The sequence below is a fragment of the Triturus cristatus genome, chromosome 4_1 (assembly GCF_964204655.1).
Source record: "Triturus cristatus chromosome 4_1, aTriCri1.1, whole genome shotgun sequence".
In the NCBI taxonomy this organism is placed as follows: domain Eukaryota; kingdom Metazoa; phylum Chordata; class Amphibia; order Caudata; family Salamandridae; genus Triturus; species Triturus cristatus.
In genome coordinates this window covers 1,174,431,899-1,174,455,922 of record NC_140585.1, presented here as the reverse complement: position 1 = coordinate 1,174,455,922, position 24,024 = coordinate 1,174,431,899, and the positions used below count along the sequence as shown (strand labels likewise).

At 50.3% G+C, this 24,024-nt stretch overlaps 1 long non-coding RNA gene across 1 annotated transcript in view; it reads right to left on the bottom strand.

Annotated features, from left to right (window-relative positions):
* Window positions 1-23,647, bottom strand: part of LOC146856287 (uncharacterized) — a 75,795-nt gene extending 52,148 nt beyond the window's left edge. The window contains exon 1 of the long non-coding RNA XR_014980921.1: window positions 23,594-23,647. This is a non-coding gene — a long non-coding RNA (uncharacterized LOC146856287). The remainder of the gene's footprint in view (window positions 1-23,593) is intronic.
* Between the last annotated feature and the right edge of the window lie 377 nt (window positions 23,648-24,024).

The window sequence follows — 24,024 nt, the reverse complement described above, 5'->3', positions numbered from 1 at the left end:
TATACTGCGGGATGCGCGGTAATTCAACATTGGGCTTGAGAGTGACAACATAAGGTGGAATCTCAAGACAACCCACATCGTTCGGACCCGTGGCCCAAAGCGCTGCTGGAAGAGAAAGTAATTCAGGTGGAAACTGATCTTTGGACAAATACATTGGGGAGATCAATTTCTGTCCTAAAGTAAGATGTACACCAGAAGGAGAACAATATATTGTAGCATGCATTCTTTTCAATAGGTCTAGACCCAACAGATTCTCACTGCAACCATTCGTCAACAGAAGTGGAGCTTCCAAATCATAAGGACCAACTGAAATAGGCAAAGGGCAAGAAACTGGATTGCGAACAGGGGCGCCAGAAAATCCTACAGAAACATTCGTTAAGCCAGACAAAGGTGCCCCAGGGAGTTTAGAATGAATGATAGAACCTCTCATTGCCCCAGTATCCAGAAGAAATGGCTCTGAAACACCCATTGTAGTGACGTTAACATAAGGTCCATTCTGATCTACTGGGATCAACACAACTCCCTTCCTTTGTCCATGGCTGTCCTAGTTAGCATGAAGACTTTCATTCTCGCCTTCAATCTAATGGTCTTCATTGTAATACTGTGCAGACCTCACGTTTTGCTGATCAAAGTAGTTCATGGAATTGGGAGAAGGAAGGGCACGCTGTTCTTGAGTCAACACACCCCGACCTCTACCTCTGTTTGCTGACTGGAGGCCAGCACGACCTCGTGGAGCAGATAATGCTCCATTTCGCTGCAATAAAACCGGACAACTATTCTTAAAATGACCTTCCTCTCTACAATAGGCACATTGATTAGGACCTAACAAAGGTCGCGGAATGTATGGCTCAGGTTTTTGATACAACCTCTGAAACTGCGGAGGCTGTTGAAATTGAGGCTGAACATAACGTGGAGGATAGGCCTGTTGCAAGAGAACCTTTGTTTTTAATTCATTCGTCTTTTTCTCTTGTTTTTCTTTTTCCTCCTTATCTCTGTTTTCATAATATTGCGCAGTAGCCAATATCTGGGCAGAAGAAGAAACAGCCCATGAACTTTCTGAATCTTTGAATTTGTGTGACAGCTCGGGAAGCAAATTGAATACGAATTTGTCCATAAATAATCGCTGTCCACCCTCTGTAGCCATATCTTGACCACTGTGGTCGATAAATGTCTCCTCGAAACGAGTAAAGAAATCAGAGACACTTTCATCTTTCTTTTGTTTGCATGCTGCTAGTTTATCCCAATTAACTCTCAATGCAGGCATCATAGTTTTCATTAAGGTGATAATCCTACCAGGAAGTTCCGAAATCAAAGCATCAGGTTTTGCGCCACCCACTTGGTCTCTATCTGTAGTAGTTATAACATCCCAAGTAGCACCTAGTTCCTGCGCATGATCCTCTCTACGAATCTTAGCCCATATTGTCTGTGGGACTACATTTCCCATCAACATGTCGATATCTGCTAGGTTCATGATGCAAGCATCAACTGTCTGTGATAATTCTTTATAATTACCTGCAGGGTTTTTTTTTTTTTTGAAAAATTTTTTATTGAACAATAATTCGGTTACAAGTACGGGCCTACAACCACCCGGGCCGGCCGCTAGGTACAGAAGGAAATCTACACATATCAAGGCTACAATCAGTTCCCAGGGCGCTGCCCCGCAGTGGCTCCAGATAGTTCTCGAGGAACAGGAAGCGTAAGTCCAACCATCACAAAAACAAAAAGAAACACAATAAAAAACAAAAGGCGAGTTATGAGGGAAACCAGTGCGGAACAGGCTCCCCCCGGGAAACTCCAGTCAGGACAATTAAGCAATCCGCTAAAGAGAGGAGTACCGGGAGGCCGGGGACGGAGGGGGGGGGGAGGGGGTCAAGGGAGATGAACGTCCATATGTAGTTGTTCCAAAAGGCGCCAGGAGCCATCAAGGGTCAGGGGGACATGGCGATATCAGTATCTACCAGGGGGGGCGTACAGATGCCTCCGCGATACGCGTTCCATTGCCCCCAAATTCTACCCCATGCCCCCGGCTTGCCACGGGCCACATACACTGTCTTCTCCCTAAACATACACCAGTCCATATTCTCCTTCCATACTGACACGGTGGGCGGCCGTTGAGCGCCCCAAAGTTGCGCTATGTCCCTCTTGGCAATCATGTTCCCTAGGGCCGCCCACCGAGTCTGAGCCGCGCTGTAGTCAGTGGGCTCCCACACATTCAGGACACAGCGACGCACCTCCGGCAGCAGCACAACCCCAGTGACCTGTCCCATAACCGTGTGGACCCGGCGCCAGTAATCCGCCACCTCGCGGCACTCCCAAAGGATATGAAGAAATGTGGCGCTGAGCCCACAGCCTCGCTTACAGAGCCCGTCGTCGGAAAATCCCATCGAGACCAAGCGCGGACCCGTCACATACACCCGGTGGAGAATCTTGAGCTGTACCAACCGGAGACGAGCCGGAATGGCAACCTCCTTGGGGGACGACAGTGCAGACTGCCAATCTTCGTCGTCCAATTCCACCCCATCCCCAGTCCAAGCCTCCCGAAGGCGCACAAAAAGGTCCGCCCGGTGATTAATTAATTTTTTATAAATTAAAGAAATAGTACTATCAGGGACATGTCCGTCAAGTATGCGGTCCTCGAGGGGCGAGGAAACAGGGATCTTGGTCCCCTCCCCGAAGACCGAGAGCAGGGCGTGTCGAACCTGGGCGTAGCGGAAGAACTCCCTGTCGGTCAGCTCGTATTCTGCCTGGAGCACCGCGAAAGTCTTGACCGCGCCCTTGTGCCACAGGTCTCCCACTTTGCTGATACCAATCGTGTCCCACTGGTCAAACCCCTTCGTGGTCCACAAGCTGCCCAGGCGGTCGGAGGCAAACAAGGGAGTAGCACATGTTAATCGCTCACTCCAGCCCATGGCCGCAGTGGCAGCCCTCCAGGTCCGCACAGCAATCTTAGTAGGACCCGTAAGGGTCCGGCCAGCCAGGCGGGAATAAAGTGCCCTGTTGTAGTTCCCGCCGGGAAGCAGGAACTTGTCCATCTCATACGCCGGATTCAAGCCGGGCGCATACGTGGCATGGTTAATGGCAGCTAGCTGCGAGGCCCAATAGTACCTGCGAATGTCAGGAAGCGCGATGCCCCCGTCATACCAGGGAAGAGTGAGCTTGGCAAGAGCAATACGCGCCCGCCCGTCCCACACCAGTCTCCTCTGCAGGCTCTCCACCTCCCGAAAGTAGGCCACTGGGATAACGTCGAAGGAGTTCTGGAGTGCATAGAGGAACCTGGGAAGGGACATCATTTTGAACAGCGCGGCCCGACCCAGCGGGGACAGGGGCAGCCTGCACCACCGGGCCGTGTCCTCCCGCAATCGCCGAAGTGGACGCAGGAGATTCTGCTCATAGCGAGCCGCCGGGTCCAGCGAAACGTATATCCCCAGGTACTTAAAGCCGCTCAGAGATATTTGAATCGGGAGCCGAGGCGGCAGGAGAGGAGGACCACCAGAGATGGGATAAACGCAGGATTTAGACCAATTGATCGTGAGACCCGAATTGTTCCCAAAGGAGGTCAGAACGTCAAAGAGGACGTTGAGCGACTGCCGTGGTGAGGTGAGATACAGGAGAATGTCGTCCGCATACAGCGAGACCCGATCTTCAAAGCCCGGGCCCCACCGGATCCCTCTGAGCGAGGGCTCCCAACGGAGCCAGGCAGCGAGTGGCTCCAGGGCGAGAGCAAAAAGCAACGGGGACAACGGGCACCCCTGCCTCGTGCCCCTGCCGAGGGCAAAGGGCCGAGAGACCCGCCCATTCACCACCACCTGGGCCATGGGTCCCGTGTAAAGGAGCCTCACCCAGCCAATAAATCCCTCTCCAAAGCCGAATTTATCCAAGACGGCCCAGAGGAATGGCCACTCAATAGTGTCAAAGGCCATCGTGGCATCCAAAGAAACCAGCACGGCCGGTTCGGAGAGGAACTCCGCCCTGGCAAGGGCACCGTGAAGACGCCGCAAGTTAAGAGCGGTGTTGCGGTGCGGGATAAAGCCGCATTGGTCCGGATGAATAAGGTCGCACACGACACTCAACAATCGATTGGCCAGGACTTTCGCCAGGATTTTAGGCTCCGCATTGAGCAGTGAGATAGGCCGGTAAGAAGTACAGCGGTCTCGCGGCTTGCCCTCCTTGGGGATAACGACTATAGTGGCCAAGCGCTGGTCGGCCGGAAGGGAACCCGCCGCAAGAGAGTCGCGGAACATGCGGCTGAGGAAGGGCGCAAGCTTATCAGGACGCAATTTGTATAGTTCAATGGGCAGTCCGTTAGGACCCATAGCCTTGCCCGAGCGAAGGGAACGAATCGCGGTCGCTATTTCATCCGACGACAAAGGGGCGTCCAGCCGCTCCCGGTCCTCAACGGACAGGCCGGGCAGAGCAATATCTCTCAGTAGGAGGCGAGAGTCATCCTCATCCCTGTCAGTCACCGGGGAGTACACCGCCCGGAGGTGGTCAGCGAAACATTCCACAATCTCATCCGGCTCAGTCACACACACACCATCCGCAGCACGCAACTCGGGGACCACACGATTCACTCTCTCCTTTTTGTCCAGCCACGCAATCAACTTTCCCGCCTTGTCCCCCGCGTCATACAATCGGCCCTGCTGCTCCCTATACATAGTTTTGGCCGCGTCAGTGACCAGGGACCTATATTCGAACTGTTTCAGGCTAAGGGCATGTAGCCCGTCCGGAGTAACATTCGCCTCCAAGGCCGACTCCAGCCCCGAGATGTCAGTCTCCAGCTTCACCACCGCCTCGCTCCTAACCTTCTTGGCCACCACTATTTGGGCGAGGGCGTGTCCGCGTATCACAGTTTTAAAGGCTTCCCAAAGGGACAACGCAGACGACACCGACCCCTCGTTTTCACTGAAGTATTGGTCCATGGCCTTAACCAGGCTGTCACGAGTCACAGGGTCCCGCAAGTACCAGGGGTTAATGGGAGCTATCCGCCCTGCGGACCGCGACCCGGTGTCAAAGAGAAGCCACAGCGGAGAATGGTCGGAGATACCACGCGCCAGGTGTCTGACCTCTCGAATCCGACCAGTCTGCGCCGCGGGCATAAGGAAGTAGTCTAACCTGGAGAGACTCCCATGCGCCCCCGAATGAAAGGTGAACTGACACTGGGTCGGATGCATTAGTCTCCAACTATCCACCAAGCCGAAGGTCTCCAACATCCCACCCAGCCATGACTGGGCAGCGGGGAGGGTCCTTGGTGGGTGACGATCCAGTTCACCCGAAACCACAGAATTAAAGTCCCCGCCCATGAGCAGGAGGCCGTCCGGAAGGTCAAGCAGCATTCGACCCAAGTCAATAAAGGTGGAGTTCTGGAGGCCCGGGGGGACGTAGACTGAAACCAGGGTAAGGGGCTGCCCCTCCCACCTCCCAATCAAACACACATAGCGCCCTCTGTCATCCGAGACTATCCTCGTGATCTCCACCGGAAGGGAGGTTCGCAGGAGAATGCCCACCCCCCTGGAGCCAGTTGTGAAACCAGAATGGGCTACGAGGCGGTATCCCCCCCTGTTCATCGCATGGCAGACATTGCCAACCAAATGCGTCTCCTGGAGAAACACCACATCAGGAGTCAAACGACGCAAATATTGCAGTACAACACCCCGCTTAATACGGTCCCCCAACCCATTGACGTTCCATGACATAAGCCTCAACCCGTCTCCCCCCATCCCCTCCAATAGATCAAGAGGCCCCCAGCCCGCCGCACAGTTCCCAAATATGGACAAAAATCAATACCTCGCCCTGTAAACAAAAAACACACAACAAAACAACCCCTCTTCCCCCCCAACCCCACCCCAAGTCCAACTCCCCCCACCCTGCACCCCTGCGGGCCAAAGACCCCCCCCAACTTGCAGTGTGCCTGTCGCCCCACTAACCCCATTCTACAAAAAGACCCCGGAGGAGGAAAGGGACCCGAACCCGCCCGCACCCCTCACGGGTCCTGGGAAGACACAGTATGCAAAAGAAGTAAGACCCAACTGTACAGTGCAAAACCGCAAAAGCAAGGACCAAATGTCAGTCTAAGGGGACCCGTCACCTGCGGTGCCCCCAGAGGGCCCGGGCCGGCCACCCCCGTCCGGCAGCGAGTCCAGCCAGTCACTCGCGGCCACAGGAGAGTCAAAAAAGGCTGTCCGCTCTCCCTGCTCCACTCGAAGTTTCGCCAGGTAGATCATCGAATACTTCAGGCCTAGCTCGCGGAGACGGCGCTTCACCCCTTGAAATCCCATCCGCTGTTTCTGGACCAGTTGCGTGAAGTCCGGATAAAAATTGATGGTCGAGTTCTCGTAGCGGACCGGGCCACGGGTCCGTGAAGCCTGCAGAATAGCATCGCGGTCCCTGTAGTGGAACAGTTTAGCCACGATAGGCCTCGGGGGGGCCCCCGGCCGCGGCCGGCCGCCCGGAACTCGATGGGCCCGCTCCACAGCGAAGAATTTGCTTAGGCCAACCGGGGACAGCTGTTGCAGGATAAGTTCCTCGACCACGAGGTCCACCGGGCGGCTGTCGGAGGACTCCGGTACCCCAATGATGCGGATATTGTTGCGTCGGGCCCGTCCCTCGAAGTCCTCAAGCCGCCGGGCCATATGGTCGTTGACCACTCTAATGTCCCCAAGCGCGGCCCGCAGATCCGACACCTCCGCACCCAGGGTGGAGGTCCGTGTATCAAGGGCCTGGACCTTCTCGTTGGTTTTGGAGAGGTCGGCCCGAATCAGGGTGACGTCGATCGCGACAGTGTCGATCTTACGGGCCAGGGCCTCATATTGCGTCGCGATGGTTTCCCTGATGCCCTCGATGGCGCCCATAATGTCCTGCAGGGAAGGTTCCGCAGAGACGGCCGTGCCTCCCCCTGCAGCATCCGGGGAGAGGCCAGCAGCGCCAGGGGACCCCCGGCCCTGGGTGTAGCGGTCCATGTTGTTGCTCTGGACCGCCCCCCCGCGCAGAGAAGCCTTGGTCTTGCGCCCCTCCGGACCCCCTTTGCCCGCCATGTGAGCGCAGTCTCTCAATGGGACCTCCGATCACGAGGTGTGCGGGCGCAGCAAAAGGACCACAAACTGTCGGTGTAGGGGTCGGAGGCGTTAGGCCCACCAGTAGCAGATGGAAGCAAGCCTCGGGCAGAGGCCCAGGAGGCACCTCGCCACCTTGAGCACGCACGCCAGCTGATCCCCCGAAGGCCAAAACCGAAACCGAAAGTGCTGAATCGGCAACTGGCACCGCGCTGAGGCCGCTGTTGTTCAATTGCAGCCCGGCCCCACGGGTCACCTTCACCCCGGCCACCTCCGTCGGGTGGGTCCCAAAAGTTCCGACGACGACAACTCAGGATTCCCAGGTCCGATTAGAGTTTTAAAAAGAGATATAAGATCAGCAGGTCTTCATCTCCCAGATTCCATAAACCAAATCAGGATAGTCTCAGGATATATTCCGAGGAGCAGAAAGGGTCCGGGGAGCCCTGTGCTCACGCGACCATCTTGGATGCGCGCTAGGCTCCTCCCCCACCTGCAGGGTTTTTACGAGGATCCGGTAGAGTCTGCTTAAGGGCCAAAACTTCAGATCTCTTCCAAGGGACATGTACCCATATACGTTGGAAATGAGCAGGAATAAGTGGTACGTTGCCTGCTGCTGGAACCTCTTCCTTCCATACTGGAGGAACCTCTCTCATAGGATCATTTTTCAACGTCAGTCTAACCGACGGATCAGAATCAAGGAAAGCCTGAGAGGACAATAAGGATCTATAAGAAATAAGTGTCCTTACAGCTTCCTCAACCTTAGAACCCACAATAAGTCCTTTATCAAAATCAGTCTGAACGTTTAACAGATCTTGTGGGATCGGACTCGAACTCACATCTTCCCATTCTTTAATAAGTGTATTGCACATTGCATTAAAAACATATCTTTGCGTAGGCGCGTTCTGTGAGAAGTTGGCCTGATGTATGATGTCACTAGTTCTAGTGTACACCCTATATCAGTCCAAACAACCCTTATGGTGATTGGTTGTAAAGTCAACCTTATAGACCAGCTATCCTAGTGGTAGCATGGACAAGAGCAGTCTTAGGCTAAACTCTGAATGGCATGTGAAGCCAGCTGTGATACCATCTATAATCCCTTGAATACCAAATAAAAGGACACCACAACAGATATATATAAAATGAAGTGTATTTATTCTAGTCAAACCCTCAGCACTCTTTATGAGATTAGAGGTAAGTACAACACAGTCTTATTCAAGCATACATTAAGTCACACAGGTAAGTAATACAGTTAGGCCCTAGGGGCCACGCAAACCATATACTAAAGAAGTGGTAGAAGGACCACTGTTACGGAAATAGAATAGGTCTAGGCCTAGGGAATCGCTGGGGCTACACTATACTACCAACAGTTAGGTAGTGGGAGGCCCACGGGATTCAGGTGCAGAGTGGAAACACTCACGCGTACTGCGTAAAAGTCGATAGAATTACTAGCAGTTAGAAATTAACAGTTTAAGGACACTTCTGAAGCAGCTAGAGAGTCGAGACTCGGAAACTAGACCCTAGGATAGTCACTACCCTTGTGAGCACCGATGTACCCAAGTTACCTAGCCCACAGGCTGCGGGTGCATAGGTGTGAACTTGCGTCGGGTTTTGTCGTGGACTTCTATTGGATGCCTGAAGGAAAGTTGCTGACAGGCAGTCAGTGAAGAGTGTCCGGTGGATCCCAAGGCTGGGATCAAGAAGAGAGGATACCTGCAAGCAGAAGGGACAGAGTCAAGGTCACTAGCCAGTGACCACGTGGAACCAGGAAGGAACCAGGCGATGTCATGAAGATTGCAGGTGAAGAGTGAAGCTTGTCGCTGCAGCCACGGGTACCAGGAGACGTCGAGGATGACCAGGACCAGGAGGCAAGCTGTCCCACAAAGGCTCTTGCTGTCGGCGGTGTCGAAGTCGAACTAGGACTCACCAAGCCTTGGCAAGCGGAACCCACGAAGAACGGAGGACTTGCTTCTGGTGCAGACCAGGAAGGTCTGGGGTGCTTCTCTTTTGCAAAGAAGCGGGAGCCAGTCTGGAGGAGCCAAACCAGCAGTGAAGATTTCAAGCTGTGTCGTCACAGAGGCCGCTAGCCAACGGGCAAGCAACCGGACAGACGCGGCAAGCAGGAAAATGCAGAAGGGCCCCACGCAGGACTCGTGGAGTGTGGGGGGCTGATCTTCGGTGCAGATGGTGCTTGGGGTTGGGGCTTCTCAATCCCCGGTGCACAACTTCGAGGGTACCTCAGAAGCTGCGCTGGAAGATACTCACCACTTTTTCCAGGTAGCCGGTCCCACGTCTCTCGACGCCTCCACGGATCTCAGCTCGGCTGTGGATGTGGATCAGGGTCGGAGAAGTCTGGAAGTTAAGGCTCTGGTCGGGCTCTGCAGTCGGTCCCTCGTAGAACTTCAGCAAAGCAAAGGGTAAGTCTCTTGATGGTGCCTGTTTGCACAGGGTAGCCACTCCTTGACCACAAGGGAGATTCTTCAGTCTTCTTCTTTCGTCGAATGTCGAAGGTCCAGAGTTTCTGTTCAAGTTGCAGGTTCAGGATAATCTAATCTCCTGAGGCCCAGCTACCACTCTTATCCAAATCTGGGGGGCTGGGTTACCTGCTAGGTCACGCCTTATGGGTGGGACCTGGGAGGGGGGTGGTTACACCCCCTTCCCTTTGTCCAGTTTCGCGCCAGGACTGGGGCTGGTGTGCCCCAGCACCGGTTTGAACTGGACTATGCATGGGACACCTTGTGTGCCCCAGGCAGTGTCTCGTTTCATTCATCCCTCCCTGCCCCAATACACTAAGGCCTGTCTGGGGTGGTGCTCGCACCTCCCAAGGCAGGAAACCTATTGTCCAAGCCTCCCTTTGCCGGGATCACTTCCAGAAGCAGGAGGTCAGACTTGTGTCGTGGCAGCAGCATCCATTTTGTGATGCTGGGGCTCTGGTTAACTTTAACCGGGTAAGTAGGTTACAACATGTCTTCTCCCTCTAGAAGGGAGGGATAATATCCTCATCTCCAGAAATGGGATGGGGGTATTATTCCAAAGTGTTAGACACCTTACACGACATGTTTTGATAAGGCCAAACCATAGTTACCATAACCGTTTAAGATTATAAGGCACTTTAAGAGTATATGGTAGGCTATATCATAGAACAGCTATAAGGACATGGTTCCGAAAGCTGCAGACAGGCTCAGCTCTTGCTAGAGCACCCTCTCACATGTTACCAAGCACTCTGCCTCCAGGATTGTTAAGGCCTGCCATAGGAGTGGCTGATAGGTACACATGTGTCTATATGTAAGATAGGTATAGGAATACTACACCTAAGCAAGGAGTGATTACACGACCTTGCCCCAGCTGAGTGATCAGCCAGTTGTGTCATAATGGAAGGCCAGGCCAGGGGTGGCATAATACATGCTGCAGCCCCTGGTAGGCCTAGGGTACACCTATGCCCTGGGTACCTAAGGTACACTATACAGGGGCCAATAAGGTGATCCTATCCAAATGGGTTATGCACCTAAAGTACATAGTATCAATTTAGAGAGAGAACAGCAGGGCTGGGGGTCTGGTTAGCAGGCCCACAGCCACATCTAAGTCGAAAACCAGTAAAGCAAAAGCAAAAAGTGGGGGTGAACATAGAAAGCAGACCCTACTCTCCTACACAACCCCCCCCCCCCCAAACTTAGGGACATTAAACTAACCTTGACCAGTTGAGTCTTCATGTTCTAAGTGGAAATATCTGGAGAGTCCATCTGCATTGGCATGGTCAGTCCCAGGTCTATGTTCCACTGTGAGGTCCATCCCCTGTAGGGAAATGGACCACCTGAGAAGTTTGGGATTTTCACCCTTCATCTGATTTAGCCACAAGAGGGGCTTATGGTCTGTCTGAATCTTGAAGTGAGTGCCAAACAAGTATGGCCTCAGCTTCTTCAGGGCCCAAACCACAGCAAAGGCCTCCCTCTCAATAGCTGACCAACGTTTCTCTCTAGGGGTCAGCCTTCTACTTATAAAAGCAATGGGCTGGTCTTGACCATCTAGATTAAGTTGTGAAAGAACAGCTCCCACACCCAACTCAGAAGCATCTGTCTGGACAATGAACTCTTTGGAGTAGTCTGGACTTTTCAGAATAGGTGCACTGCACATGGCCTGCTTCAGGTCATCAAATGCTTTTTGACAGCTGACTGTCCACTGAAATTTCTTTGGCATTTTCTTGGAGGTCAAGTCATTAAGTGGTGTCACAATGGACCCATAGTTCTTAACAAACTTTCTGTAGTACCCAGTCAGGCCCAAGAAAGCTCTGACCTGAGTCTGGGTAGTTGGAGGAGTCCAGTCCTTTATGGTCTGGATCTTGCTCTCCAGTGGTTGAACCTGACCCCCACCAACTAGGTGGCCCAGGTATACAACCTTGCTCTGCCCTATCTGGCACTTAGTGGCCTTGATAAAGAGGCCTGCCTTTTGCAGGGCCTCTAAAACATTCCTCAGGTGGACCAGGTGATCCTCCCAGGTGGAGCTAAAGACAGCAATATCATCAAGATAAGCTGCACAGTAATCATCCAACCCAGTAAGGACTTGATTCACCAACCTTTGGAAAGTGGCAGGTGCATTCTTCAAACCAAAGGGCATTACCACAAATTGATAATGTCCTCCTGGGGTCGAGAAAGCAGTTTTGGCCTTTGCATTCTCAGCTTGTCTGATTTGCCAGTAGCCTGCTGTCAGGTCAAATGTGCTCAAAAACTTAGCAGCTGCCAGTCTGTCAATGAGCTCATCTGCCCTAGGTATTGGGTGGGCATCTGTCCTAGTGACAGCATTGAGACCTCTGTAATCCACGCAAAACCTCATCTCTCTCTTACCATCTTGGGTGTGAGGTTTTGGCACAAGGACTACAGGACTAGCCCAAGGGCTCTCTGAAGGTTCAATGACTCCCAGCTCCAACATCTTTTGTACCTCAACTTTTATGCAGTCCCTGACATGGTCAGGTTGCCTGTAGATTTTACTCTTCACAGGCAGACTGTCACCAGTGTCCACCTCATGGGTGCACCAGTTTGTCTGACTTGGGGTCAGAGAGAACATATGTCTGTAGGATTGCAGAACTTGTCTGCAGACCTGTTGCTGATGGACAGTGAGGCTGTCAGAAAAGACCACACCATCAACTGGGCCATCATCAGGGTTCTGAGTCAACAGGTCTGGAAGAGGGTCACTCTCTTCCTCCTGCCCCTCATCTGTAGCCATGACTAAGCCCATGTCTGCCCTGTCAACATATGCCTTCAATCTGTTGACATGAAGCACCCTGTGGGGGCTTCTGGGAGTCCCAAGGTCCACCAAGTAGGTGACTTCTCCCTTTTTCTCAACAATAGTGTGGGGTCCAGACCATTTGTCTTGGAGTGCTGCTGGGGCCACTGGCTCCAACACCCACACGTTCTGCCCTGGCTGGTAAACAGTCAGCACAGCCTTTTGGTCATGCCAAGCTTTTTGGAGTTCTTGGCTTGCCTCAAGGTTTTTAGAAGCCTTTTTCATATACTCTGCCATCCTGGAGCGGAGACCAAGTACATAATCCACTATATCAAGTTTGGGTTGTCTGAGAGGTCTCTCCCATCCTTCCCTTACTAAACATAGGGGTCCTCTTACAGGATGCCCAAACAAAAGCTCAAAAGGGCTGTAGCCAACCCCCTTTTGTGGGACCTCTCTGTAAGCAAACAGAAGGCAGGGTAAAAGGATGTCCCATCTTCGCCTAAGCTTGTCTGGTAACCCTTTTATCATTCCCTTTAGGGTCTTTTTGAATCTCTCAACAAGCCCATTGCACTGTGGGTGATAGGGTGTGGTGAACTTGTAGTTCACACCACACTCCTTCCACATTGCAGTCAAGTATCCTGACATGAAGTTGGCACCTATGTCAGAAATGACCTCCTTTGGAAAGCCCACTCTGGAGAACACTTCAAGCAGGGCCCTTGCCACAACAGGAGCTGTTGTGGTCCTCAGGGGAATAGCTTCTGGATACCTGGTGGCATGGTCCACTATCACCAGTATGAATCTGTGCCCAGATGCTGTTTGTGGGTCCATTGGTCCTACAATATCTATGCCCACTCTTTCAAAGGGAACCCCCACCACAGGTAGTGGTATGAGGGGGGCCTTTGTGGTGCCACCTGATTTGCCACTGGCTTGGCAGGTGACACAGGAGCAACAAAACTCCTTGGTATCTTCTGACATATGGGGCCAGTGAAAGTGAGGGACAAGCCTGTCCCAAGTCTTGTTCTGGCCTAAGTGTCCTGCAAGGGGAATATCATGGGCCAAGGTAAGACGGAACCCTCTGAACTTCAGTGGTATGACCAACCTCCTGGATGCACCAGGCTTGGGGTCTCTAGCCTCTGAATACAGCAGCCCTTCATCCCAATACACTCTATGGGTACCTTGAGCATTCCCTGCAGCCTCAGCAGCAGCCTGCTGTCTGAGGAGTTCAAGAGAGGGGCAGTCTAATTGAGCCTGCCTCAGATCTGCCCTTGAAGGTCCGCCTGTCCCAAGAAACTCAACCTGATCAGGTTCAAGTTCTTCTAGGACAGTTCCTTCAGGGCTCTCAGAATCATTCTCCTGTGAGGGCTGATCCAGTGGTACAAAAGGGGGTGGTGATGGACGGAGCATCAGAACCAATCAAACACTCACACCCAGTCAACAGATCTGGGTTTGATCCATCACCGTTCTTTAGCCCACTCTGCCACCCCAGTTCAGACATGGCCATATGCAAATCAGTCTGACCCTGTGCCTCATGGGAACAGTCCAGCCCGAACTGCCAAGCCATGCCTTCCCTGGACCGGAAACAAGCTTCCTAGGACCGGTTTCTGGCATTTCAGCCGTCTTCAGCCAGGCTTGCTTGAATCCAGTGGCAAAGTGAGCAAGGGACTCACGTCTGAGCATACCCTGCCAACTTATGGCGAACAAAGGGCTGATCCAGTGCCTGAGGCAGGGGGGAAGGCACAGCCTTTACCCTACTGCTTTTTCTCTTGGTTTGTGACTGGTCCATAGTTTCAGGATCCAGCACTTGTTCAGTGGTGCACTTTTTGGCCTGTGACCTGGTCACAGCAAGGACATGTGCATCTATCCCCAGCATTTCTGCATGGGTCCTATACTCCACTTCAGACCAAACTGAAGTTTCAAGATCATTGCCCAGTAAACACTCTACAGGAAGGTCTGAACTAACAACAACTTTCTTGAGGCCAGTTACCCCTCCCCAGGAGAAGTTAACAATAGCCACACTATGGAAGGTAGTGGCATTGCTAGCGTTGGTCACTAGGTAATTCTCACCTAGTATGATCTGTCCAGGGTCCACAAAGGCAGGTGTCACCATTGTGACACTAGCCCCAGTGTCCCTGTAGGCCTGAGCCATTCTTTGGTTAATAAAAGGAGTCTGTCTATACTTGCCCAGGTTACTGGGGCCTACAGTAGAGGACAAAGCTAAGTCCCCATCACAGATCAGAACAGCCTGAGTAGGTATTCTGACTAGGCCAGAATCCTCCTCAGTTCCCAGGGTTAACCCTACTACACCCTTTTGCTGGGAACCACCACTTACAGCTGAACTAGGGGGTACAGTTGCCTTAGGGGCAATGGTGGCTGGGGGCTTATCCTTTTTGGTGCACTCACTAAACCAATGTGAGTTGGACTTACAATAGTTGCACCATGGTTTCTTTTGGCCTTCTTTCTTTTTATCCTTTTTGGGACCACCCTCCCCCTGAGCCTTTTGGGGGCCTGGTGAAGACTTCTGGTCTTTTTGTTTCTGATCATTACCCTTCTGGTCTGCCTTTTTCTGATCACCGCCCTGGTTCTGGTTTTTCTGCTTAACTCTAGTCCTGACCCATCTATCTGCCTTCTTTCCCAATTCTTGGGGAGAAGTCAGGTCAGAATCAATCAGGTGTTGATGCAGTAGCTGGTTTTGACAGTTGTTAAGGATTTGTTCTCTCATGATCAAATTATACAATCCTGTATAGTCCTTAACCTTACTTCCCACTAGCCAGCCTTCCAGAGCCTTAGTGGCACAATCTACAAAGTCAGTCCAGTCCTGAGTCTGTGTCTTCTGGGTATCCCTGAACAACAACCTGTATTGTTCAGTGGTTAGGCCAAACCCATCAATTAGAGCACTCTTCAGGACAGTGTAATTGTCTGCATCCTCATCACTAACTGTGAGGAGCTTGTCTCTACCTTTCTCAGAGAAGGAGAGCCACAAGATAGCTGCCCACTGACTTTGGGGTACCTGCTGTACTTTGCAAGCTCTCTCCAAAGCAGTTATCCATTTGTGGATGTCATCCCCACACTTGTAGGGAGGGACAATCTTGCTCAGGGTTCTATTATCATAGTGCCTGTCTCTATCCTTAGGGATATTGCTGCCACCAGTGGGTTCTAACCCACTTAACTTTTGCTCTCTAGCCAGAGCAAGCTTCTCCTTGGCAAGGGCAAGTTCTTCCCTCTCAATCCTCAGATTAGCTTCCCTCATTCTGGCTTCATGCTCTTTTCTCCTGGGGGAAGATCAGAATCAAGGAAAGCCTGAGAGGACAACAGGGATCTATAAGAAATAAGTGTCCTTACAGCTTCCTCAACCTTAGAACCCACAATAAGTCCTTTATCAAAATCAGTCTGAACGTTTAACAGATCTTGTGGGATCGGACTCGAACTCACATCTTCCCATTCTTTAATAAGTGTATTGCACATTGCATTAAAAACATATCTTTGCGTAGGCGCGTTCTGTGAGAAGTTGGCCTGATGTATGATGTTACTAGTTCTAGTGTACACCCTATATCAGTCCAAATAACCCTTATGGTGATTGGTTGTAAAGTCAACCTTATAGACCAGCTATCCTAGTGGTAGCATGGACAAGAGCAGTCTTAGGCTAAACTCTGAATGGCATGTGAAGCCAGCTGTGATACCATCTATAATCCCTTGAATACCAAATGAAAGGACACCACAACAGATATATATATAAAATAAAGTGTATTTATTCTAGTCAAACCCTCAGCACTCTTTATGAGATTAGAGGTAAGTACAACACAGTCTTATTCAAGCATACATTAAGTCACACAGGTGAGTAATACAGTTAGGCCCTAGGGGCCACGCAAACCATATACTAAAGAAGTGGTATAAGGACCACTGTTACGGAAATAGAATAGGCCTAGGCCTAGGGAATCGCTGGGGCTACACTATACTACCAACAGTTAGGAAGTGGGAGGCCCACGGGATTCAGGTGCAGAGTGGAAACACTCACGCGTAATGCGTAAAAGTGGATAGAATTACTAGCAGTTAGAAATTAACAGTTTAAGGACACTTCTGAAGCAGCTAGAGAGTCGAGACTCGGAAACTAGACCCTAGGATAGTCACTACCTTTGTGAGCACCGAAGTACCCAAGTTACCTAGCCCACAGGCTGCGGGTGCATAGGTGTGAACTTGCGTCGGGTTTCGTCGTGGACTTCTATGGATGCCTGAAGGAAAGTTGCTGACAGGCAGTCAGTGAAGAGTGTCCGGTGGATCCCAAGGCTGGGATCAAGAAGAGAGGATACCTGCAAGCAGAAGGGACAGAGTCAAGGTCACTAGCCAGTGACCACGTGGAACCAGGAAGGAACCAGGCGATGTCGTGAAGATTGCAGGTGAAGGGTGAAGTTGTCGCTGCAGCCACGGGTACCAGGAGACGTCGAGGATGACCAGGACCAGGAGGCGAGCTGTCCCACGAAGGCTCTTGCTGTCGGCGGCGTCGAAGTCGAACTAGGACTCACCAAGCCTTGGCAAGCGGAACCCACGAAGAACGGAGGACTTGCTTCTGGTGCAGACCAGGAAGGTCTGGGGTGCTTCTCTTTTGCAAAGAAGCGGGAGCCAGTCTGGAGGAGCCAAACCAGCAGTGAAGATTTCAAGGTGTGTCGTCACAGAGGCCGCTAGCCAACGGGCAAGCAACCGGACAGACGCGGCAAGCAGGAAAATGCAGAAGGGCCCCACGCAGGACTCGTGAAGTGTGGGGGGCTGATCTTCGGTGCAGATGGTGCTTGGGGTTGGGGCTTCTCAATCCCCGGTGCACAACTTCGAAGGTACCTCAGAAGCTGCGCTGGAAGATACTCGCCACTTTTCCCAGGTAGCCGGTCCCACGTCTCTCATCGCCTCCACGGATCTCAGCTCGGCTGTGGATGTGGATCAGGGGCGGAGAAGTCTGGAAGTCAAGGCTCTGGTCGGGCTCTGCAGTCGGTCCCTCATAGAACTTCAGCAAAGCAAAGGGTAAGTCTCTTGATGGTGCCTGTTTGCACAGGGTAGCCACTCCTTGGCCACAAGGGAGATTCTTCAGTCTTCTTCTTTCGTCGAATGTCGAAGGTCCAGAGTTTCTGTTCAAGTTGCAGGTTCAGGATAATCTAATCTCCTGAGGCCCAGCTACCACTCTTATCCAAATCTGGGGGGCTGGGTTACATGCTAGGTCACGCCTTATGGGTGGGACCTGGGAGGGGGGTGGTTACACCCCCTTCCCTTTGTCCAGTTTCGCGCCAGGACTGGGGCTGGTGTGCCCCAGCACCGGTTTGAACTGGACTATGCATGGGACACCTTGTGTGCCCCAGGCAGTGTCTCGTTTCATTCATCCCTCCCTGCCCCAATACACTAAGGCCTGTCTGGGGTGGTGCTCGCACCTCCCAAGGCAGGAAACCTATTGTCCAAGCCTCCCTTGCCGGGATCACTCCCAGCAGCAGGAGGTCAGACTTGTGTCGTGGCAGCAGCATCCATTTTGTGATGCTGGGGCTCTGGTTAACTTTAACCGGGTAAGTAGGTTACAACATGTCTTCTCCCTCTAGAAGGGAGGGATAATATCCTCATCCCAGAAATGGGATGGGGGTATTATTCCAAAGTGTTAGACACCTTACACGACATGTTTTGATAAAGCCAAACCATAGTTACCATAACCGTTTAAGATTATAAGGCACTTTAAGAGTATATGGTCGGCTATATCATAGAACAGCTATAAGGACATGGTTCCGAAAGCTGCAGACAGGCTCAGCTCATGCTAGAGCACCATCTCACATGTTACCAAGCACTCTGCCTCCAGGATTGTTAAGGCCTGCCATAGGAGTGGCTGATAGGTACACATGTGTCTATATGTAAGATAGGTATAGGAATACTACACCTAAGCAAGGAGTGATTACACGACCTTGCCCCAGCTGAGTGATCAGCCAGTTGTGTCATAATGGAAGGCCAGGCCAGGGGTGGCATAATACATGCTGCAGCCCCTGGTAGGCCTAGGGTACACCTATGCCCTGGGTACCTAAGGTACACTATACAGGGGCCAATAAGGTGATCCTATCCAAATGGGTTATGCACCTAAAGTACATAGTATCAATTTAGAGAGAGAACAGCAGGGCTGGGGGGCTGGTTAGCAGGCCCACAGCCACATCTAAGTCGAAAACCAGTAAAGCAAAAGCAAAAAGTGGGGGTGAACATAGAAAGCAGACCCTACTCTCCTACACGTTCCATTGTGAGAAAGTAGGCATAATATCAAGCACACTGTATTGTGGACCCTTTTTAACCCATTTACATGCAAGAGAGTCCAATTTCTCTCGTTCTTCAAAATCTGGGAACTGACTACGAGACTGTCTTCGAGCAAAAGCCGGAGACATATTTAAAGCTCCAAAGAAAGGAGATAGAATACCAGTAACAGTGTCTGTGAGACGCTTACGCACAGACGGAGAATTAGACATGAGAACTGGAGACAGAGTATTAGGAGAACTGACAGGTGGAGAACTGATAATTGCAGGAGGAGCGGAAGGCAAAGGAGTTCTAAGATCAGGAGATGAGGGCAAAGAAGTTAAAGCTAACGGTAAAACCGGCAAGGGCGGTAATACTGGAGGAGGCAAATGCGGAAGAGCCAGAACAGGCGGAGGTACCGCTGGCGGCTGTACAGGCTGTAACGGCTGAGGTGCATTGGCACTTTGTGCATAGGGCGGAGGCAACCTTAATAAGTGGGACATTAGGGGATCTTCTTCTATATCTTTCTTATTATCAGAAGGGGAAACAGGCAACACCGGATAGCATTTATCTATCGCCATACAATGCTGTCTTTTTGCGATTTCAGTCGCATTATCAATTTCAGCGTTTTTAGACTGTTGGGCAGCCTGTATATTTATCATACCCTGTGTTTTCCTATCTCGTTTTGCTTGTTTAATTTCTTTCTGTTTGGCTTCCTTACGCCAAAGGCGGAAAGAGTCAAACATTGCCGGCCGGGCTTTTCTTTTGAATAAAACTGCTTCTAAATTGTCTAGCACATCAGGATCAAAACTACCATTTTCTGGCCATTTTAGAACACCATCTTTTTTTGTGTATCGGGTCCATGTCTCGTTAAAAGCAATGGGGCCAATACCATGTTTGGAATAGAGCTCATATGTGGGAGCTCCAACCGAAGGAATCGGACAAGAGTCCTCAAGTCGGGAATCCCTATTACAACCAAAGCAACAAATTCTTCTAAACTTAGTCAGACCAGGCATCTCGAGATGTTACCGGACTGTTCACAAACTTAAAGGGAGTAAAACTCAGTTTACGCAGCACAAATGCACTTACCCTCGGCTTTGTTTATTGCAATAGACAAATCTAAGAACCGAAGAAAAACAAAGAACCAAAATTGTGGGCGTGACCCACGAAAATACTTAACTAAGGACATCTTCTCCCACCAACAGAGGCCCGTCTATCGTCTTGCCTTACCATACATCATCAAAGGAAGGGTCAAAACACGGCGGCAGTCGGGCAGCGGTCGTCAGTAACCGTCAGGAAGGAGTAACCACGCTGCAAAAGACCTTCGGACCACTTTCGACATACAGGGGTCGCTTAATGTGGCTCGCGAACCCTCCGGAGTTTTCTTGCGGGGTTCCTCATGACCTTCGGGCAGAACCGGTACCACTGAAGCCACCCCACGTTGGGCGCCAGTTGAAGAACCAGAACCTTTTGGGCCTGGCGGCGCAGGGTACGCCCAAGTCTCTGGAGTTCTCCTGCTCAGCTACACAGAGACACGGGACACTCTGTCGGCGTTAGAAGATCAGATGTATTTAGCTGCAGCTAGTACAGTTATCCTAGAAGTACACAAAGTAGGTTCTCAGGAGACTGCCACTTCACTCTGTGGCGCACACGGTTATATACTATATAATGGTCATATACATTAACCAAATGCACTCCCAGAACATACAAGAAAGAGCCAATAAGAAGAGTTGGAAAAGAGGATAGAACCAATAGCAGAAATTGGAAAACAAAAGTGTCAGATGACTCGAAGAAACCTCTCCTCCAACTATGTTTGTCATCCCTCCCTCAAGCTAATTCATTAACAGATTTGTAACTAACTTGCAGGTGGCGAGATACGTTTGTGTGTGTTGGAGGACAGTTGTGAAACGAGAGAATGCTAGCATAAGACAGTGAAGGCCAGACGATAAGATAAGGTCAGGAAAGAATAGTGTGAACCAACAGATAGTTGAGACGGGGATTAGGAAAGCCAGACATGGACTAGTCCTAACACCAACTTTGTAAATAGAGGCAGAAAGCGTATTTCGACACCAGGCTGCAGAAAAAGCAGAATAGACTTTGTTCGCCATGCTGCCTGAGTGATGGCAACACAAAATGGCGGCGGAGCACAAAATGGCGGGTCGATATCAGAAATCGAAGTTCCTCACTTGGACCCACCTCCAAGAGTCCAGGCTGGGGTGGCACCACTTGGCAGGGTAGACTCTCTGATGGCAGAGTCCAGGTGCAGTGGTTGAAAGCTTCTTATGACCCTGAGGCTTCAGATCAGAAGGCTAGCCAACTAGCCCTTGGAATGCCTCTGGGTTCTGGGGTCAAGTGCTGCAAATCCAGTCCTTCCTATCCAGGCAGGAGGGCAGCAGGTCAGCAGTTAAGCACAGCAAAGCAGGAGTCCAGCAGAGTGGCAGTCCTTCAGCACAGAAGTCCTTCTTCTAGGCAGAGTATCCTTAGGTCCAGAAGTGTACTGTTGTGGTGGTGTCTGAGGTCCAGTACTTATACTCAGTGGTGCCTTTGAAGTGAGGGATATTTTAAATACAGGCCTTTGATGTGTACAGAGGCCCTTTCTCTCTACCCTGGCTCCAGACTCACTACAGGGGGGTATGCTGCCCTTTGTGTGTAGACAGGACATACCCTATTCAGGTGTAAGTGAGGCTGTGGCCAGCTCCTCTCACCCATCCTGTCAGAGATGAAAATCACACCTAAGCTCCTATTGTGTGTGGCTGTCTAGGAGGAATACACAAAGCCCATCTGCCAACTACACCCAGTCATGTGATAAGAGACTGGCTACAGGCACCAAAGGGCTAGAGTAAGAAAATGCCAACTTTATATAAGTGGCATTTTTGGAATTGCAATTTAAAATCCAACTTCACCATGTTTGAATTTTAAATTGTGATTCCAGAGACATCAGACTTGAAAGGTATATTTTTTCCCAATCGGAAATGACACTTATAAAATCTAATAAGGTAATACCAAAGTTATCATTTTGGAGAGATAGTCCTTGCAGTAATGAAAAAGTAATTTGAGAGATTTTCACTACCAGGACATGAAACGTACAAAGTACATGTCCTGCCCTTTAAATATTGTACTCTGCCCTCTGTGTTGAGTTCTGGCAGTTCGGGCTGGACTGTTCCCATTGGGCGCAGGGTCAAGACTGATTTGCATATGGCTGGGTCCGAACTGGAATGGCATGGTGAGCATAAAAACAATGGATTTAAGCCCAGATCTCTGTACTGGGGTGAATGTATGACATCATTCTGCATTCTGTCCATCAATTGTTCTTTTTGCATTTGTCACCCCGAGTGGGATGGGTATGCCCAGACGTGGGTCTCGTGCTCTCCATGCCACTGGGGTCAAGCTATCCTGGCTGATGAGGGCTGAAAGCCCGAAAATGGTCCTAGGATGCTTGTTTCTAGTCCAGGGAGGACCTGGCCTGGCAGTTCGGGCTGGACTGCTCCCATTAGGCACAGGGTCAAGACTGATTTGCATATGGCTGGGTCCAAACTGGAATGGTATGGTGTGCAAAAAAACAATGGATTTAGGCCCAGATCTCTGTACTGGGGTGAATGTATGGCATTGTTCTGCATTCTGTCCATCAATTGTGATAAATGGCACAGCAACTGTGAGTGTTTTGATTGTGCGCGAGGCCTGGAGTGCGTGCTCCACAGTTGATGCACAGATCGCATTTTCCTTCTCATGAAGATCTTATTTTCAACAATCCATTACCTTATCTCGCCGCCATTAATGATACTGAAAGTGGAACGAGATAACATGCCTAAATTGCCCTCTGTGCATCAAATGGATATCACCCCCCCCCCCCCTAGTTTGGAATATGACTCATGCACCGCACATTAAGACATTGTTTTCTTTTTTCCGTCTCCTCATTGTATGAGGGACAACACCGTCACAAAATAATAAACGTTGACATTTCCATGAAATACTGACGTGTTTCCAAACAAAATACTCCAGTTGAAACTCTAAACCTTCTTTGAAGTGCCCATATCAAACTTTTAGAACAATAAAAACGCACTTCAAACATGGCGCTGTTTCGTCTTATTTTAAAAGTACGAATGTGTGCTATGTTACACCTCAGCAGTTGTGCTGAATATTACTTGAGAACGCCGTGCCAGTAAAAAAAAAAAAACACGGGTGTCATGTTGACTGTGCAGCTGACGGTTGGTTGTTCATTATGAATAATTGAATGTATAATATTTGAGGCTTTTCCAAGCGCCTTCACCGGGAAAGTATATACAGGCACAATGTGGAGCTTGCAATGTTTATCAGGACAATGCAAGCAGATTTCAGCAAGGCTAGTTCAAAGTCATCTGTGATCAATGAGAAGGTAAGGCAATCAGTGCACACCATGACACTCTGTGTAGCTAGTTAGGCACAAGAACGAATTCAGGTGTGTTCACAAAGCTTATGAGTCTGGGGGAGGGGGGTGCGTCACATTAACTAAACTGTGCAGCAAAGAAAGAGAAGTTTTACAACACATTCCGTGGTCTAAACACAGCTGTTTTAGCATTTCACCGCCATAACACAAAAGGGATCGCAATGTTATTCAAATACATAGGTTTCTTAAGGCCATGCATATTTCTCAGATCCTATTCAAAATGCCTAGCATATTTCCAGCGCCCCTTTATGTAAGCGCCCAGAATGCACACTCAGAAACTATAGTGAACACACGTTTTTCTTCCACTTAGCTTGTAAAGATATTCAACCAGTGCAAATGTTTTATACGTTTTAAATACATCACTTGGTATGATTTTATCTACAATTTTCACTGACAGGAACTCAAACATGACTGGATGCCAGCGCTCCCTAGTTTGTTTTCTTAGGCAACATATTTTTAACATAACTACTGCTGTTTCCCCGTGCCCCTTTACGGTCCCTATTAATTACCTAAAATATATATTTCCTGGCTGCTGATGAACTTCCCCTCGTGTGCGAATCAGAATATTGACATGTTTGTACATCACACGAGTGTGTCTATATCGCATTAAATAATCTATAAACATTTCTCTCTGGAAACTCTTCACACCCCTCGGGCTCTGCCGCCTTACCCGTGTCTCCTCTCCGGCACTACACTGGAGGCCGCTGCTTCCTGAACCGAAGCCCCACGTGTAGGACATTCATTCAACTACACAATAAACCCCCTCGTTCAATGTGGAAATGTTAGCTGTCATGAAAGACTACGTTTCCCAGAATGCATCATGTGTAAAATTGTTAGGCATATACTGTGCTACACATCCCACAGGAAACTTCAAATCTTAATTCCCATAGCTAGAAGCGCCTTTTAAGTTTACTTGCACGAAACTAAAATACTAAGCTTTGAAGAAAAACAAAACACATTTTCTGAAGACTATACTATTTCAGGAATGACAAATTCGAGCCCGTTCTTCATGCTAGCAGTGCTGCTTTGAAAATTTAAATCTGTGATAGCAGAAATCGAGAGATGCTGCAAGGAAAGAGAACCAGTTGAAAGAAAGTGGCA